Raw genomic sequence first — 19,136 nt, 5'->3', positions numbered from 1 at the left:
CATTGCAGAATTAATGTGATTTGACACAACTTTAACTGCAATGGCTCAGTACTATGGTATCCTAGCAGATGAAGTTTGGCAAGACAGCAGCAATCTTTGGCAGAGAATCATAGAAGCAAAGAGTTGGAAGAGGCCTCATGGGCCATCCAGTCCAACCCCATTCTGCCAAGAAGCAGGAAAATTGCATTCAAAGCACCCCCAACAGATGGCCATCCAGCCTCTGTTTAAAAGCCTCCAAAGGAAGAGCCTCCACTACACTCCGGGGCAGGGAGTTCCACTGCTGAACAGCTCTCACAGTCAGGAAGTTCTTCCTAATGTTCAGGCAGAGTCTCCTTTCCTGTAGTTTGAAGTCATTTTTCCATGTCCTAGTCTCCAGGGCAGAAGAAAACAAGACTTTTTCACATATACTGGCGTCAAGCCAGGCACCCCTATTCTGTATCTTTGCATTTCATTTTTTCTGCCTAAGTTACTAAAGACTTTGTAAAAGTACAACTCCCAAGTATCCCATCTCATTGAGCTCATAAGTTCCTGTGGTGTCAAACTGCATACATTCTACAATGCAGACACACCCTTAGACTTTAGTTTCCCATAGCTGCCCTTCTTGCCCCATTGATGCCCATTTTCCACCTTCTTTGTCAGACAAAACATTAAAAACCCAAAGAGGTGTCTCTTTTTTCCCTCGCTCTCCTTTGCCTGGCCTCAGGCTCTTCTGAAATTTCCCCAGAGAGCAGTGAGGAGACTACCTCTGGACTGAATCTCTAGAGAGCCTCGATGCAATAATATTGAACGGAAGATGACACTTTATATTGGAAAATCCCAGAGCCGACAAGTGAGCCTCATCCCTGGAGGACACTGGACGAAAGCGGAGAGAAAAAGGGAGCGAGAGAAAGAAAGAAAGAAAAAAAGAGAGAGAGAATGAAAGAGAAAGAAAGGGGCAAGGCGAAATTGATCTCCAAATCGCTCAGCTGCTGGGCCCTTTTCCCTTCCAGATCCTTTGGCTGTTTCTTTCAATCTGCTTATTAAATCAGAGCTCAAAGTTCCCCTTGGGGACTACAATACCCAGAATCCCCCAACTGGATGGGGGATGCTGGGAGTTGTAGCCTCCAAGGGGAACTTTCCCAAAATACCCATTTATTTATTTTATATACCACACTTTTCTCCCTTATGGGACCCAATCTGGATGTAAAAACCTTGGTGTGAAACAGTCAAAAACCCATTAGAACTAATTAAGAACCAGCATATCCAAGAAGCTAAAAATGGAAGGCCTGTTTCAATAAGGTAGTGGTATGTGCCCCACCAACAAACAAAAAGCACCAGCAGGCTACAGTGTTTTGAGTGTTAGACTATGGCTTCTGAGACCTGGGTTTAAATCCCTAGCTAGCCATGGAAAATTTTAGGGAGGTCACACTCACTAAGCTTCAGAAGGAAGCAAGCGCAAGCCCCCTATGAACAAATTTTGACAAGGGAACTCTGTGATAGGTTCAGATATGACTTTCAAACCTCTTGAAAACATCTACTGGATAGAGTCTGTAATGGTATGGTCCAGACTTGCTCCATCTATATGCCATAAAATAGATACTCTACCATTAATACAGAATGCCAGGATAGAATTTATTTATTTGCTTGTCTGTTTACAGTATTTATATCCCGCCCTTTTCTCCCCAAAGGGGACTCAGAGTGGCTTACAGAACAAACATATGGCAAACATCCAATGCCGATTATACAATTAACAAGGACAGACAACACAAGTAAAGGCAGTTCCCCCCTACCCCATCTTATTCCCGGCATCTTGGAGGCTGTGCTCGACTCTGGCCACAGGGGGTGTTGTTGCTCCATCTTCCGTGCCGAGGAGCTTTCCTCTGATCGATATTCTTAAGGGCACCTTTATTACCTACCTACTAAAAGTGGTATCTATTTATCTACCCGCATTTCTGCTTTCGACCCACTAGGTCAGCAGGTGAGCTGAGGCCGACGATGGGTGCTCCACTCTGACTCGAATTGCTGACCTTTTGATCAGCAGGATTTTTTTGAAGCACAGCAGTTTTGCCTGCTGTGCCAGCCCCTTATTTCCAGCATAAAACACACCACTTCATAGAACATACCATTTGGGAATTCAAAGGGAGAGGGAGGTCTTTACGATCTCCCATATTTCCTTTTTAACAAAATACACCTAAATGCCAAGATATCCACCACTTTTCATGTAGTCAAGCAGGCCCTGCTCTTGGTCCCGCCATCTTCGCAGGCGCGTCTGGTGGGGATGAGAGACAGGGCCTTTTCTGTGGTGGCCGCTCGGCTATGGAACTCTCTCCCGAGCGAGATTAGATCTGCTCCCTCCTTCCTGACCTTTAGGAAGCTAGTGAAAACCTGGCTGTGCAACAAAGCTTTTGTGGAATGATGCCTGAGACCGGCAATCGACTAATGGTACTGATCATAATATATGGACTGGACATACGGACTGAGTTGGACATGATTTTTTCCTGGTGAACGGCTTTTATGTAATTTTATGTAATTTATGTAATGTAATTGGTAACTTAATGCTGTGTATTATGTTTTAGATTTTCAGTGTTAGCATTGAATCTTTGCTGTTAGCCGGTCTGAGTCCCTCTGCAGAGGTAGAGAAGATTGGGATATAAAAGTTTTAAATAAATAAATAAATGTAATGCGGTGCTGGAGGAGAGTTGTACAGATACCACGGACCGCTAAAAAGAGAATCTCTTTCATAGAGAGAAAAAAGCAGGGAAATAATAATAATAATAATAATAATAATAATAGGTCCAAGATTAAATCAAATCTAAACTCTCCATAGAAGCCAAGAGGACTAAACTGTAACTGTTGAACTTTGGGCACATCATGAGACACTGTGACTCATTGGAGAACATAATAATGTTTGGTAATGTGGAAGGTATTCAGAGAAAAGAAAGAGGTGGATTGATTTGCTCAAGGAATCCACAGCCTTGCATTTGTGAGACCTTAACAGGGAGGTTGATATGCAGGGCTCTTATTCAAAAAATCATCATAAGTTGAGGTTGATTTGATAGCAATTCAACATCCAAAGCAGCAAATCAGAGTTCTGTCAGGAATAAATTAAAATTTGGTAGCATCCTCAACATCACCTGAAATTTGAAATTGCATGGTCCAGAACTGCTTCATTCAACAGTGTATAGAAGACTAAGTAATAGTTCAAGCTGGTCTGAGTGTATCTACACTGTAGAACAAATGCAGTTTGACTCTACTTTGACTGCCATGACTCAAGGTTCTGTGTCAGAGGGACAACGAACCGACTTCTGCTTTTAAGGAGCTATCCAAAGTGCTGAATCCATTGAGACAAATAGGGTTCAGCACCTTGGAAAGCTCCTTTAACATTGTTACAAAAGCCAAAGTGGGTTCAGTATCCTACTAACACAGAAGACCATCAACTTCCATTGTCACCACTAGCTTAGGGATCTCTTTTCAAATTCAGAGTAGACCTCTGAGCGGATTCGACATTTCACCGACTACTCAAAGTAACAGTGAGCTGAGAAGGAGAAGAAAAAGAGAGAAACTCTATTCTTGGCACTCAGGAGTCATGGCTTGGAATAGGTACACATGGTAATAACTTTTTAATAATAACTTAATTGATAATTTGCCCCCCCTGCCAAAGCACTCAAGGCACTTACACAAACAATTAAAATATGATTACAATAAATAAACAGCAATAATTAAAACATCATAAAACAGGCAGCAGCCAAGCCAAGGCAAATAAGGGAAGAAAAAGAACCACACAAAACATCAACAACAGGATCCTCATGGAAGAGATGGGCAGGCGGGAGAAGGATCATACGACAAATTCATCTCCCAAATCTCTTGCAGGCATTCATGTCCAGGTTCTCCCAGGAAAGCTATTTCTGCATCTGTATGAATTGTATTTGTATTTGTTTTGTTTTTGGCAGCTTTTCTGTTGTAGAGAAGAGGAAAAGAGCACACACATTAACCTGAATTTCCCAGGCTGTTATAACAGAGTGCCCACTTGAAAATAGAATAAATGGCAGATGTGATGAAAGAGAGAATCTGAGGTTGTGATGTTTTGTCTTGTGTTAAATCCTCTCTAGGAAATACACCAGGAATTCTTAAATTCCAATATCTATAACTCTTGGCTGGCTTCATGCTAAACATAAAGTGACCAACATTCAGTGGAACTATCCAAGGTTCTGAAATGAGGTGAGCTCTTGGATTCAGCACCTTGGAGACCTCCTTTAACATTTGAAATCTGCAAGTCAATGCTATGGAATCATCAGAGTTGTCATTTTTGTCAGTCTTTAGCCATTTCTGCTAAAGAGTGCTGCTACCTCAACAAACAACAACTGTCAACATTGACATTGAGCTTTAGAAGTTCAAATGATGCATTAATTCTGCAGTGTAGATGCACCCTAGGAAGGCCGAAAGGGCCAAATTGGAACCCAATGGAGGCCAGTTTCAGCCAAAAGGTCCAGGGTTCCCCAAGAGTGTACATCATTCAAAGTGCTGGCGTTAGCCTGTTGTTGTTCATTCGTTCAGTCGTCTCCGAGTAATCGTGACCTCACGGACCAGCCCACGCCAGAGCTCCCTGCTGGCCGTCACCACCCCTAGCTCCTTCAAAGTCAATCCAGTCACTTCAAGGATGCCATCCATCCATCTTGCCCTTGGTCGGCCCCTCTTCCTTTTACCTTCCACTTTCCCCAGCATAATTGTCTTCTCCAGGCTTTGCTGGGCGTTAGCCTATAAAGCCCTAAATGGTTCTGGCCCTATTTACCTCTCCGAATGCATCTCCTCCTATGAACCGACTAGGACACTAAGATCATCTGGGGAGGCCCTGCTCTCTGTCCTGCCTGCATCACAGGCGCGCTTGGCGGGGACGAGAGACAGGGCCTTCTCAGTGGTGGCCCCTTGGCTGTGGAACGCCCTGCCTGCAGATATCAGATCAGCCCCTTCGGAGGAAAGTGAAGATCTGGCTGTTCAAACAAGCATTTGACTAAACAGTGTAATTGAACATAGGAATACGGAATAATGGATGATGAGACGGGATTCTGATTTTACTGTTGAGGCGCTAATGATTGTTATACTGATGTTTAATGATTTATGTTACAATTGTTTTTAATTGCCCTATACTTGTCTCGTGATGTTTTGTATCGATGTTGTTCACCGCTTTGAGTTGCCTGAGGGCTGAGAAAAGCAGTATATAAATAAAGTAAATAAATAAGTAAATAAATAAATCATTCCTCATCCAGTCCTATTTGTAGGAAATGGGATCTTTCCCAGGCTTCAAATGGTGTCCTGGAATTATCCACCAAATCCTAACTATTGAAGAGAACAGAATGGAAGAACAATACCAACAGAATGGAAGAACAATATTAAAGTCTTTGAAACTGTTCTATATTTACATCTTTGTCTTCATGGTTTCAAAATTGCCATAGGTCATTTTATTGCCAGTCTCCATGTCCAAAACCTTTGGATGGAAGTTGGAAGTATATTCATTTTTCTTGTAAAAGTGTCATAGAATCATAGAATCATAAAATTGGAAGGGACCTCATGGGCCATCCGGTCCAACCCCCTGCCAAGAAGCAGGAAAGTCACTTTCAAAGCACCCCTAACAGATGGCTATCCAGCCTCTGTTTCAAAGCCTCCGAAGAAGGAGCCTCCACCATACTGCAGAGCAGAGAGTTCCATTGCTGAACAGCTCTCATCATTAGGAAGTTCTTCCTCATGTTCAGGTGGAATCTCCTTTCCTGTTGTTTGAAGCCATTGTTCCGCATCCTCATTTCCAGGGAAGCAGAAAACAAGCCTGCTCCCTCCTTCCCATGACTTCCTATTACATATTTATATCATTCTGAAAGAACCATGAAAATGGGTGCTGACCCATGTTGTTCTTTGATGTCCTATTTTTCTTGTAATGACACAGCTCAGTGGAACACACATAGATCCCCCTATTCTTTTATCCTCATGACAAAACTGTGAGGTGGGTTTAGTCAAGTAAGTAGTGGTTGAATTGATATCCCTCAGTGACCCTTGTTATTTGAAAATTGGATTTGGGGATAATGGAAGCAGTAGTCCAACAGCTCCAAATTGCCATGGCCACTCTACACCATGCTGCCTGTTTTGCCACACAGACCTCTGGTTTTGTGAAGTGGATGCACTAACTTTGAGAAGATTTCTATCAGTGGTGGGCCCACATTTTTATGTTTTTGGTCCTCTCCTGTGAGCTTTTCGAGAGCCATCTCACAGAGCAAAAGGCAAAGCGGTCCCCCACGAGACCCTTTGAAAATGTAGCGACTTCGGTCCACGTTTATCGACTCTGAACAACAATTTGCAGCTTTATAGCTGTCTCCTTGAGTTTTCCGAGGGGACACATATTCTTGCAGAAAATGGGCTCCTGTCTATTAATGGCCTGAAACCCCTACAAACCTTCTTTAGGTAGAGTGAGGGGAGAGAACAGATTCTCATCGCCGCTCTGGGAATGTTGCATTTTCAAACAGTTTCCCTTGCACAACCCTCTTGAGATCGCAACCATTTCCTAAAGACGTGACACCATTTCAAGGGAGTCTTCAGAAATTAAATCGGCACACAGAGGACACTGCTTTATATTGAGCCAAAGCCTTGATTCAACTACTTCTGGATGGTTTGCACTGACAAACAGCTTTTGGCAAAACTCTTTCCTTGGAGATGTTGAGGATCAAATCTAGGACTTTAGAATCATAGACTTGGAAGGGCCATCTAATCCAACCTACGGCTATGCTGGAAGACACAACTAAATCCCTCCCAAAGATTTCCATCCAGCCTCTCTTTAAAGACCTCCAAAGATGGAGAGTCTACCATACTTTGGGAGGTCCATTCAATGGTTGGACATCTCTTATCATAGAGAAGTTCTTCCTAATGTTTAGGTCAGTTGTTCTTAACCTTCCTAATGCCACGACTCCTTAATAAGCTTCCTCATGTAATGGTGACCCCCAACCACAAAATTAGTTTCGTTGCTACTTCATAACTGTCATTTTGCTGCTGTTAGGAATAGTAATGTAAATATCTGATATGCAGGATGTATTTTATTCACTGGACCCAAATTTGAATATTGGTGAGTTTGGGGGAGGGTATTGATTTTGTCCTGTGGGAGTTGTAGATGCTGGGATTTATAGTTCGCTTACAATCAAAGAGCATTCTAAACTCCACCATCGATGGAATTGAATCAAACTTGGCACACAGAACTCCCATGACCAACAGAAAATACTGGAAGGGTTTGGTGGGCATTGACTTTGAGTTTTGGGAGTTGTAGTTCACCTACATCAAGAGAGCACTGTGGACGCAAACAATGATGGATCTGGACCAAATTTGGCACGAATTCTCAATATGCCCAAATGTGAACACTGGTGGAGTTTGGGGGGAAATAGACCTTGACATTTGGGAGTTGTAGTTACTGGGATTTATAGTTCACCTACAATCAAAGATTTCTGAACCCCACCAATAATTGAATTGGGCCAAACTTCCCACACAGAACCTCAATGACCAACAGAAAAAACTGTGTTTTCTGATGGTCTTTGGTGACCCCTCTGACACCCCATCGTGAACCCTCCAGGGGTCCCAACCCCCAGATTGAGAAACACTGGTTTAGGTGAGATTTTTTGCCTTCCAATTAACTTTGGAGCCGCAGAAAACAAACTTGTCTCCATCCTCTCCATGACATCGGATATTTAAAGATAGTTACAACGACACTTCTCCATCTTTACTTCTCCAAGGCAGACATTCTTAATTCCCTCAGCTGTTCCTCACAGAGCTTGGTTTCCAGACTTTTGGCCACCTTTCTCTGGATATATTCCAGTTTGTCACCAACTTTCTGGAACTGGACACAATATTCTTGTCCTAAAACCCAGCTCTTGTGGGTTACCACAGAAAGAAATAGAGGGGGCTCCATTCACTTCAGTCTTTATCTTAAAGTTCAGACTAAACTCCACAACGGATATGCTGGCCAAGGCTTTTCAGTGGCCACATTGAATCTCTACATCTATATCATCTCACTTTGTGCCTTATTCTGGGGAATCCTGCTACATCATATCATCCTTCTCAGAACAAGGCCTTATGGCAGTGGTTCTCAACCTTGCTAATGCCGCGACCCCTTAGTACAGTTCCTCGTGTTGTGGTGACTCCCAGCCATAACGTTATTTTTGTTGCTACTTCATAACAGTAATTTTGCTCCTGTTATGAATCGTAATCTAAATATCTGATATGCAGGATATATTTTTAGTCACTGGACCACATTTGGCACAAATACCCGATACGCCCAAAATTTGAATACTGGTGGGGTTGGAGTGATTGATTTTATCATTTGGTAATGCTGGAGTTGCTGGGATTTATAGTTCGCCTTAAATCAAAGAGCCTTCTGAACTCCATCAATGATGGAATTGAATCAAACATGGCACACAGAATTCCCATGACCAAGAGAAAATACTGGGAAGGTCTGGTGGACATTGACCTTGAGTTTTCGGAGTTGTAGTTCGCCTACATCCAGAGAACACTGTGGACTCAAGCAATGATGGATCTGGATCAGACTTGGCACAAATACTCAATATGCCCAAACGTGAACACTGGTAGAGTTAGGAGAAAATAGACCTTGCCATTTGGGAGTTGTAGTTGTTGGGATTTATAGTTCAGCAACAATGAAATAGCATTCTGAACCCCACCAACGATAGAATTGGACCAGACTTTCCACACAGAAGCCCCATGACCAACAGAAAATACTATGTTTTCTGATGGTCTTTGGCGACCCCTCTGACACCCCCTTGCGACCCCCACAGGGGTCCCGACCCCCAGGTTGAGAATCACTGCCTTATGGAGTTAGATTAGGAAAAATGAGCCATGTTTCTAGTCCTCATGGTTGCATAAATAACTTTGCATGACAACTTTGGAGTTTGAAAAGCCAGCTGTGATTCTGAGGAGCACTGCTTTCGACTAGACTACAAGGCAGAAAACAAAATTATTCAGCTATTCAGATATATGCAAATGTGATTAATTTATGCATGTCATCAAGCCCTATTTTGGTTAGCGAGAAAAATGTACTTTTCCTTTCCCTCTCTACATATAAATGTAATCGTATACATGCAAACCTAGCCATAGGTTTCCTTGGGTTTTTAAAAAATGGAAACACAAAGGTGCTGGGATTTATTTTCCCACAAATCCTAAAGGGGAATTACGCAGAGTAATAAAATAAAGAAGAATTATAAACGGGGAAGTGGAATGGAGGAAATATGGAATAAATCACAAGACGGGAGGAAGGTTCCCATTCGTAAAAACCCAAGATCAGCGCTAACAAAATTACGGCCGAAACAGCAGCCGGTCCTTGTTAAATATTGGAAAGGGGGAGCGCTTATAACAAAATACCTGCTAAATCTTCAAGAGGGAAACAGATGAGGCTGAAATATTATAATGCTATGGGGATGGGATGGCTATAAGGCCTAGTTTGGAATCCAAATTGTGGGAACTGGTGGAATCCAATGGAGATACTGAATCAACTCTGGGCTTTAGCCCAAACTTTATAGGATCTAACCTTTATTCCCAGAGAAGAAGATTATGAGGAGATTTTGATCACGGAAATATTGACATTAACACGACCAAATAGTGATTGTGAATATGGAATGGCTAACTACATTACATTGACTCTATAGAGTCAAAATTGTATTTTTTTCCCACTTTGGCAGAAAACCTAACTAGGTAGCTAATAATACAGTATTCTGGCTGCTCAGTGATGGCTGTATTGGGTTTTACTCCAAAATTTCAGTTCACTGTATTGTCGAAGGCTTTCATGGCTGGAATCACTGGGTTGTTTTTTGGGGTGTATGGCCATGTTCTAGAGGCATTCTGCCTGCATGGCCATGTTCTAGAGGCATTTTGCCTGCATCTATGGCAAGCACCCTCAGAGGAAGTGAGGTCTGTTGGAACTAGGAAAAAGGGTTTATATATCTGTGGAATGACCAGGGTGGGACAAACGACTCTTGTCTGCTGGAGCTAGGTGTGAATGTTTCAGCTGACCACCTTGATTAGCATTTGATGGCCTGGCAGTGCCTGGAGCAATCTTTTGTTGAGAGGTGATTAGCTGTCCCAGATTGTTTTCCCTCTGTTGTTTTGCTGTTTTGATTTTAGAGTTTTTAATACTGGCAGCCAGATTTTGTTCATTTTCATGGTTTCTTCCTTTCTGTTGAAATTGTCCACATGCTTGTGGATTTTTTTTTAAGATACATTTTTGCATGCTTGTGGATTTCACTGCCTTCTCTGTGTAGTCTGACATGGTGGCTGTGAGAGTGGTGCAGCATTTCTGTGTTCTCAAATAATATGCTGTGTCCAAGTTGATTCATCAGATGCTCTGCTATGGCTGACTTCTCTGGCTGAAGTAGTCTGCAATGCCTTTCATGTTCCAAAATCTGGCTACCAGTATTAAAAAAAACTCTAAAATTACAACAGCAAAACAACAGAGGGAAAACAATTTGGGACATCTAATCACCTCTCAAAAGATTGCTCCAGGCATTGCCAGGCCATCAAATGCTAATCAAGGTGGTCAGCTGAAACATTCACACCTAGCTCCAGCAGACAAGAGTCGTTTGTCCCATCCTGGTCATTCCACAGATATATAAACCCTTTTTCCTAGTTCCAACAGACCTCACTACCTCTGAGGATGCTTGCCATAGATGCAGGCGAAACGTCAGGAGAGAATGCCTCTAGAACATGGCCATACAGCCCAAAAAAACCTACAACAACCCAGTTTCAGTTCACTCTTTAAGACATTGATGGAACAAGCATGCTCCTCTGAGGCAGGCCATTCTTCTGTTTTTGCCATCTGCTTCGCAGGCCCTGAAACTCAACAAAAAAGCTCCTGTTTTGTAGCAGATTTCCTATGAAGCTGGTGAGGTGGCACTCCTTTGTGATATTATCCATTTTTTTCCTCAGGAGAAAGTGATGATTTTCAGTATTATATGCTGCTGACAGGTCTATGAAGACAGCTACTGTAATCTTCTGCCTTTCAAAATCATCTATGTGCCGAGTCAGGTTTGGCACTTGTGGTGTGCAGCTTTTGCCTTTCCTGAAACCAGCTTGCTGTGGAATCATACATGGGCCTACTTTTTCCATAATTCTATGCAAAATAAGTCTCCATAATTCTATGCAAAATGATCAGTCACTGCCAGAAGGGACAGAGAGTTTCTTCTATGCTGATGATCTTGCCATCACCACTCAAGCAGGGCGCTTTGAAATGGGTGAACAGAAGCTCACCATGTTCTTACTGCCTATTACAGGGAAAACCAACTGATTCCTAATCCATATAAACCTTGGTTGTGTGCTTTTCATCTTAAGAACAGAGAAGCATCTCGAGCTCTGAGTATTACCAGGGAAGGAATCCCACTGGAGTATGGCAGCACACCAAAATACCTGGGAGTCACTATGGTGCAGTGGGTTAAAGCCTTGTGCTGGCAGGATTGAAGACCAACAGGTCGCAGGTTCGAATCTGGGGAGAGGCGGATGAGCTCCCTCTATCAGCTCCAGCTCCTCATGCGGGGACATGAGAGAAGCCTCCCACAAGGATGATAAAAACATCAAATCATCTGGGCGTCCCCTGGGCAATGTCCTTGCAGACGGCCAATTCTCTCACAACAGGAGTGACTCCTGACACGACAAAAACAAAACAAAAAAAACAACAACTATGGACCATGCTCTGACTTACAAGAAGCACTGCTTGAATATCAAGCAAAAAGTGGGTGCTAGAAATAATATTGTAAGGAAGCTGACAGGCACAATCTGGGGATCACAACCAGACACAGTGAAGACATTTGTCCTTGCACTTTGCTACTCTGCTGTTGAATACGCATGCCAAATGTGAAATACATCTCAACATGTTAAAACAATGGAGTGGCTCTTAATGAGACATGTTGCATTATCACAGGATGTCTACGCCCCACATCACTGGAGCAATTACACTGTTTAGCTAGTATTGCACCACCTGACATCTGCTGGGGAGTCAGCAATGAAAGGACCAAGTCGTTGACATCTTCAACCCATCCTCTGTTCAGATATCAGCCAGCATGCCAATGCCTTAAATCAAGAAACAGTTTCCTGAGATCTACAGAGATACTCACAGGAAAACCTCAGCAAGCAAAAGTCCAAAAGTGGCAGGCTAAAATCCAGCACCTCATTCAGTGGCTGAGACCAGATGAGAAACTCTTTCCTCAGCACACAGAAGAGTGGATGACCTGGAAGGCTCTGAAAAGATTGCAAGACGCAGAGCCTTCCAGGTCATCCACTCTTCTGTGTGCCCAGGAGGGAGTTTCTCATCTGGTCTCAGCCACTAACTGAGGTGCTGGATTTTTAGCCTGCAACTTTTGGACTCTTGCTTGCTGAGGTTTTCCTGTGAGTATCTCTGTAGATCTCAGGAAACCGTTTCTTGATTTAAGGTATTGGCATGGGGCTACAAAGTGATGTCCGTGGCATGTGAGTTTCAAGAACAAACCACAGACCACTTACTACAATACAGCCTGAGCCCTCCCACATGCACAATGGAAGACCTTCTCACAGAGACACCAGAGGCACTCCAAGTGGCCAGCTTCTGCTCAAAGGACATTTAGCATCATGCCAAGTTTTTAAACTTTGGGTTGTTGTAGGTTTTTTCGGGCTATATGGCCATGTTCTAAAGGCATTTTCTCCTGACGTTTCGCCTGCATCTATGGCAAGCATCCTCAGAGCTAGTGAGGTCTGTTGGAACTAGGAAAAAGGGTTTATATATCTGTGGAATGACCAGGGTGGGACAAAGGACTTTTGTCTTCTGGAGCTAGGTGTGAATGTTTCAACTGATCACCTTGATTAGCATTTAATTGCCTGGCTTTGTTTGTGTTTTTAAATGATTTTTAACTGTACCCTCAACTTGCTTCTGACACGATAGATAAAAATAACTCTTTAAGACAGCAAACCAACTCTGGGGTTGTTGTTCAAGCTCTGTTTGATATAAAGGTCTGGACTAAAACTTGGAGCGAAAACTACCATTAACTTTTTGGGAACCCTTTGCCACCCACTGTTCATATCAACCTTTTTTGTTGCTTGTGTGTTTATCTGTACGTCTAATGCTTTTGGGTCCCTTCTTGTATGGAAATAAAGAAGCAAGAGAGCGTGACTTTGGCTGAAGACTTTTGCAGCCTTCCTAATAAAGTTTACCCAGAAGGAAGATGAGACACACACAGAGAAAGGCAAAGAGCGATAACTGGTTTTGTTCCAGGACAACCTCTTCCCGGCCTCAGGTGCAAGAAGAGAGGAAAAAAGGGGAGAGAAAAGAAGGAGGGGAGCCCTTTCTTTTGACCGGTCACCCTCTCTGGGTGTCGCCGATGGCAGGGGAAACTGGTCCCAAGCCCATGGCCCCAGCTGTCACTCCGAGCGATGAATTACATGCTATAAGAAGGTGTTGACAGGCACAGCTGGCCTGCAGAGAGCGATGAAAAGAGGACAAAAATCCAGAGTTCAGGCAGAGCTGGCTTGTTAGGAACACAAGGGGGAACGTTAAGGGGCAGGCCACGGCAGCAGAAGCGCTCCATCTCCTGGTCAAGAGGAGAATGGCCACCGTGGAGTCATAGGAGGGACCCCAAAGGTCATCTAGTCCAACCCTCTGTTGCTGTTCTTGTGTACCATCAGGTCCATCCTGACCTTGAGCCCTATGAGAAGCGACTTAGGGAGCTGGGGATGCTTACCTTGGAGAAGAGAAGACTGGGAGAAGGGGACCTGAGAGCCATATTTCAACATTTGAAAGGATGTCAGATTGAAGAAGAAGCAAGGCTTGGCTTTTGATGGACACAATGATGCAATTGATTCAAATTGCAGAAAAATTTCTGCTTTGGTCAGACCTGACCTGGAAACATACTGTGTCTCATTCTGGGAACCACAATAGAAGAGAGATATTGACAAGCTGGAATGTGTCCAGAGGAGGGTGACTCAAAGGATCAAGGGTCTGGAGAACAAGCCCTATGAGGAGAGGCTTAAAGAGCTGGGCATGTTTAGCCTGAAGAAGAGAATCATAGAATCATAGAATCAAAGAGTTGGAAGAGACCTCACGGGCCATCCAGTCTAACCCCTTGCCAAGAAGCAGGAATATTGCATTCAAATCACCCCTGACAGATGGCCATCCAGCCTCTCTTTAAAAGCTTCCAAAGAAGGAGCCTCCACCACACTCCGAGGCAGAGAGTTCCACTGCTGAATGGCTCTCACAGTCAGGAAGTTCTTCCTCATGTTCAGATGGAATCTCCTTTCTTGTAGTTTGAAGCCATTGTTCCGCATCCTAGTCTCCAAGGAAGCAGAAAATAAGCTTGCTCCCTCCTCCCTGTGGCTTCTTCTCACATATTTATACATGGCTATCATGTCTCCTCTCAGCCTTTTCTTCTTCAGGCTAGAGATGCCCAGCTCTTTAAGCCGCTCCTCATAGGGCTTGTTCTCCAGACCCTTGATCATTTGAGTCGCCCTCCTCTGGACACATTCCAGCTTGTCAATATCTCTCTTGAATTGTGGTGCCCAGAATTGGACACAATATTCCAGGTGTGGTCTAACCACAGCAGAATAGAGGGCTAGCATGACTTCCCTAGATCTAGACACTAGGCTCCTATTGATGCAGGCCAAAATCCCATTGGCTTTTTTTGCCACCACATCACATTGTTGGCTCATGTTTAACTTGTTGTCCACTTGTTGTAACTTGTTGTAGGCTGAGAGGAGACATGATGAGGGCCATGGATCAAGATGCGAGGGGAAGTCATAGGGAGAAGGAAGCAGACTTGTTTTCTGCTGTCCTGGAGACTAGGACGCAATGGAACAATGCAAACTACAGGAAATAAAGGAGATTCCACCTGAACATGAGGAAGAACTTCCTAACTGTGAGAGCTGTTCAGCAGTGGAACTCTCTGGTTCACAGTGTGGTGGAGGCTCCTTCTTTGGAGGTTTTTAAGCAGAGAAGCTGGATGGCCATCTGTTGGGGGTGCTTTGAATTTGATTTTCCTGCTTCTTGGCTGGGGATTGGACCAGAAGACTCTTCCAACTCTATGTTTCTATGATTAGGAAGGATATGCCAACTAGGAGCATAATGGAGTCTCCTTTGGAGGTTTTCAAGCAGAGGGAGGCTGGGTGACCATATGTCAGGAGGTCTAGAACTGGCAAAAAAAGGGTTGGACTGGATGGCCCTTGGGGGTCTCTTGCAACTCTATAATTCCATGATCTATGAAGACCCCTCTTAAGGTTTTATCGGCGGGATTTTTATTCAATGGAGGTTTGACATTGTCATCCTCTTTGACTAGACGAGTGCTCAAGCTCATCCAGTATATTTCCATCGCTGAACAGGGATTCAATCTGGCCTCCCAGTATCCTAGTCCAACACTCAGGGTACATCCACACCAGGCATGGGAAAACTTGGATCCTCCAGGTGTTTTGGACTTCAGCTCCCACAATTCCTAATACAATTCCACTCATTGGGTGTAGGGACAAAGAAAGGGGCCTGAGGCTGTTAGGAATTGTGGGAGTTGAAATCCAAAACACCTGGAGGGCCCAAGTTTGCCCATGCCTGATCTATCCTGTAGAATGATTTGAACTGTTCAGAATGCAGTTGTCAATAGGGAAAATGTGTCTTTGAACATTGGCATGAAAACAAGAATTATGCCTCTTGGTTGCTGTGAGTTTTCCGGACTGTATGGCCATGCTCCAGAAGCACTCTCTCCTGATGTTTTGCCCACATCTATGGCAGGCCTCCTCAGAGGTTGTGAGGTCTGTTGAAACAGGCAAGTGCAGTTTATATATCTGTGGAATAATGTCCAGGGTGGGAGAAAGAACTCTCGTCTGCTTGAGCAAGTGTGAATGTTGCAACTGGCCACCTTGATTAGCATTGAATGGCTTTGCAGCTTCAAAGCCTGGCTGCTCCCTGCCTGGGGGAATCATAGAATCATAGAATCAAAGAGTTGGAAGAGCTCTCATGGGCCATCCAGTCCAACCCCCTGCCAAGAAGCAGGAATATTGCATTCAAATCATCCCTGACAGATGGCCATCCAGCCTCTCTTTAAAAGCTTCCAAAGAAGGAGCCTCCACCACACTCCGGAGCAAAGAGTTCCACTGCTGAACGGCTCTCACAGACAGGAAGTTCTTCCTCATGTTCAGATGGAATCTCCTTTCTTGTAGTTTGAAGCCATTGTTCCCTGTCCTAGTCTCCAAGGAAGCAGAAAACAAGCTTGCTGCCTCCTCCTCCCTGTGGCTTCCTCTCACATATTTATACATGGCTATCATATCTCCTCTCAGCCTTCTCTTCTTCAGGCTAAACATGCCCAGCTCCTTAAGCCACTCCTCATAGGGCTTGTTCTCCAGACCCTTGATCGCCCTCCTCTGGAATCCTTTGTTGGGAGGTGCTACCTGGCCCTGTTTCATGTCAGAGAATGCTTCTGGAGCATGGCCAGACAGCCTGAAAAACTCACAGCAACTAAGTGGCATATTTTTTTTATGCCAATAGTATTTTCAAAGACACATTTTCCTTGTTGACAACTGTGTTCTGAAAAAAACAATTCACCAGTATGGTCCTAGGCCTGGAAAATACAAAAGAAAAGAGATATTTCCTTGTACTTTTAATAAGTGAAGATGTTTGAGGACAGAGGGCTATGCAGTTGGGACTGTTCCAAAAGTTGAAACGTAATGAACAACGTTTCCATTTCCCTTTCTTTTACAGAAAATGACATTCTTGGCATCTCTCAAAAGTTGGCAAATGGAGTAAAGACATTTCTCTGACCTGTTCCTTCTTCCTTTTTTCAGCTTCTTCTCAGTTCAAAGTGTTTATTGCTATGGAATATTGCTTTTTGAGGTTTTCGGGGAGAGTCTCCATGGATCTCAAACTCAGTCCTTTGCCAATTTGGAAATAAATAAACAAATACACTTATACATATTATAAAAGTGAAAATATATATGTATCGAATAATAGCTATGTGTGTATGTTCCAGGATGGTTCCAACATGACTTGATGGATCTGGACCAGTTTCATCATGATCTGACTTAAAATAAAGGCAGAGTTTGGAAGGGGAAATTGTTAGAGGATGATAGGAGTTGTAGTCCATCTACATATGGAAAGCTGTGTTAATCCCACAGCAATAGATCTGATTGGGTGGGGTCAGGGGGCTGATACAGGATGATGGGAGTTTGAGTCCAGCCTCCATGAACCTTTCTAGTAAATAGCATGACAAAATAACAAATGCTAGGTATATATGCTAAAGGTGGTAAAAGTTTCTCTTTGACACTAGTTGAGTCTGATTCTGGAGGTTGGTGCTCATCTCCATTTCTAAGCCGAAGATCCGGTGTTGTCCATAGACTCCTCCTAAGTCATGTGGCCTGCATGACTACATGGAGAGCTGTTACCTTTCTGATGGAGCGGTACCTATTGATCTACTCACCACAACTGAAAAGAGATGTTGACAAGCTGGAATGTGTCCAGAGGAGGGTCTGGAGAACAAGCCCTATGAGGAGCGGCTTAAGGAGCTGGGCATGTTTAGCCTGAAAAAGAGAAGGCTGAGAGGAGATATGATAGCCATGTATAAATATGTGAGAGGAAGCCACAGGGAGGAGGGAGCAAGCTTGTTTTCTGCTTCTTTGGAGACTAGGATGCGAAACAATGGCTTCAAACTATAAGAAAGGAGATTCCATCTGAACATGAGGAAGAACTTCCTGACTGTGAGAGCCAGGCATGTAGCCGGGGGGGGGGGGGGGGGGGGCTGAGGGGCTTCAGCCCCCCCCCCCCCCGAAATTCTCATGGTGGTTCGCGAAAAGGCCTTACTGGTGCATTATTTAAACTGTTGTGTTTATTCATATCATGATCTGATCACCATACTCAATATATCCCATATGCATGGGGGTATTGGGGTAATGATACAAAAGGTTTGCTAGGCTAGACCCTCTTTCACTCAGACTCACCCCCCCGACCCCCCCCCCCCCGAAAATTTTTTAGCCCCCCCCCCAAAACGAAATCCTGGCTACGGGCCTGGTGAGAGCCATTCAGCAGTGGAACTCTCTGCCCCAGAGTGTGGTGGAGGCTCCTTCTTTGGAAGCTTTTAAGCAGAGGCTGGATGGCCATCTGTCAGGGGTGATTTGAATGCAATATTCCTGTTTCTTGGCAGGGGGGTTGGACTGGATGGCCCATGAGGTCTCTTCCAACTCTTTGATTTGATTTGATTCTACTCACATTTTCAAGCTTTCAAACTGCTAGGTTGGCAGAAGCTAGGGCTAACAGTGAAGCTCACCCTGTCCCACAGACTTGAACCGCTGACCTTCCAGTCAGCAAGTTGTGCATTTCAGCGGTCTAGTCTGATGCGCCAATGCATCCCCCAATATGGCTAGTGCATAAATAAAAGAGATTGCACCCCGTCTTTTCTGCCATTTTCTCTGTAGTCTCCCCATTCTGTCAATATTTGGACTGCAAGCCCCTTGGGGGCGGGGGGGGAACCTATCTTCTTGTTCACTGATAAGATCAATGCCACTAAACATTTCAGAAGAATTTGAAACAGCTGAAAAACCAATACCCACAATCCACCCCCAAATAGTAATGGGGGATGCTGGGAGTTGTAGTCCAAAGGGCTTAACTTTTCTAACCTCCAAAACTACTCCAAGAGTCCTTTGTCTCACCCTGGTCATTTCACAGATATATAAATCCTTTTTCCTACTTCCAACAGACCTCACTACCTTTGAGGATGCTTGCCATAGATGCAGGCGAAACGTCAGGAGAGAATGCCTCTAGACCATGGCCATATAGCCCGAAAAAACCTACAACTACCCCAAGCTTGTTACTATGCAGAATAAAACACTTGACAACATACTACTCATCGTCTTTTAATTTTGTTAATATTATTTTGGGCCTTTATTTATCTGCTGTATTATGTTCCTGGTTTATTTATACGCCACCACTGCTGATGGCTTTGCCTTCCACCTCCATTTCCCCGCCGCCCCAGACAACTTAAGTGTTGACAAACAGGCCTTTCTCTCTGTGTTTTAATTGATATTTAATTGCATTATTTGTTGGTTGGTTTTAATTGCTTTGCTGTGTATCTCCTCAATGTTGCTTTGTTTTAATTTGCGCTGGAAAGCACTCTGGGATGAATAGGCAAATACAT

The sequence above is a fragment of the Anolis sagrei genome, chromosome Y, assembly GCF_037176765.1.
Source record: "Anolis sagrei isolate rAnoSag1 chromosome Y, rAnoSag1.mat, whole genome shotgun sequence".
NCBI lineage: Eukaryota > Metazoa > Chordata > Lepidosauria > Squamata > Dactyloidae > Anolis > Anolis sagrei.
The sequence above is the reverse complement of the archived record's forward strand: the minus strand, read 5'-3'. Positions refer to the sequence as shown.